General features: G+C 37.1%; 1 long non-coding RNA gene across 1 annotated transcript in view; it reads left to right on the top strand.

Annotated features, from left to right (window-relative positions):
* Positions 1–60: 60 nt before the first annotated feature.
* The window catches only part of LOC104539263, a 3294-nt gene continuing 2510 nt past the window's right edge, over positions 61–844 (top strand). The window contains exons 1-2 of the long non-coding RNA XR_728120.1: positions 61–109; positions 572–657. This is a non-coding gene — a long non-coding RNA (uncharacterized LOC104539263). The remainder of the gene's footprint in view (positions 110–571; positions 658–844) is intronic.

Below are 844 nucleotides of genomic sequence, written 5' to 3'. Positions count from 1 at the left end.
CTTACCAAAGCAGACTGTTGGTGTCTCAATTTGTCTACCTTTTTTCTTTTTTTGCATGCTAGTCCCCTGCTTCTACAAGTGAAGTCACTGAAGGAAGATTTGCAGAAAGGTAAAGCTCTAGACTCAGTGAAATCATAGACAAAGATTATGTGACTGGGCTGTACCTGTGATTGACTAATGCGTATATTTTTACTTTGTAAGAAAGTCAGTGCTTTGGCTATTTGCGAATGGAAGGATTATAATTTTATCAGAGAATTAATAACCAATTTTACATTTGTTTGTGGTTTAAACAAAATTGGCTTTTTAGCCTTAAATATTTTTTTTGTGTTCTCTGACTCGCTTTGTATCATTTCTTCTTGCAGGAATTAATTCAGCCTAAACTTTGAGTTTATCTCATTGCTTTAATTTTAATGACTTTTAAATTGAGCCATAGCTGAAAGAAGCTGTTGTCTTTTGCTGAGGCGCTCAGTGTTTCATGACAGTCTTACTGTGTTGCTTTTGTACTTGTAAACCACTTGAAACCTTTTGGGGATGTTCACTTCTCTGTTACCCTTTCTCATTTCTGTGGCAGAAACTATAAGTGTGGATCAGACAGTTGCACAAGTGTTCCGACTGCGGCCGTACCAGGACGTCCATGTGAATGTTGTTGACCCAAAGGTGTGTGGCATTGCAACTTTTTTCCATCTCTCCCTTCAGTTGCCTCTAATCAGAGCTCTGTGAATTTCTGCCTATAGTAGTATTGGAAAAAAGGTGTTTATTTTTTATCGAAAGGCATTTAGCTTTCTTTCCTAAGAAAATGAGGCTTGAGCAATGGAACTGTTTGTTTGTTATGTGTCTTTTTCTT

This window comes from Mesitornis unicolor, unplaced genomic scaffold (genome assembly GCF_000695765.1).
Source record: "Mesitornis unicolor isolate BGI_N332 unplaced genomic scaffold, ASM69576v1 scaffold9434, whole genome shotgun sequence".
NCBI lineage: Eukaryota > Metazoa > Chordata > Aves > Mesitornithiformes > Mesitornithidae > Mesitornis > Mesitornis unicolor.
Note: the sequence above shows the minus strand (reverse complement) of the source record. Positions and strands in the feature narration are given on the sequence as shown.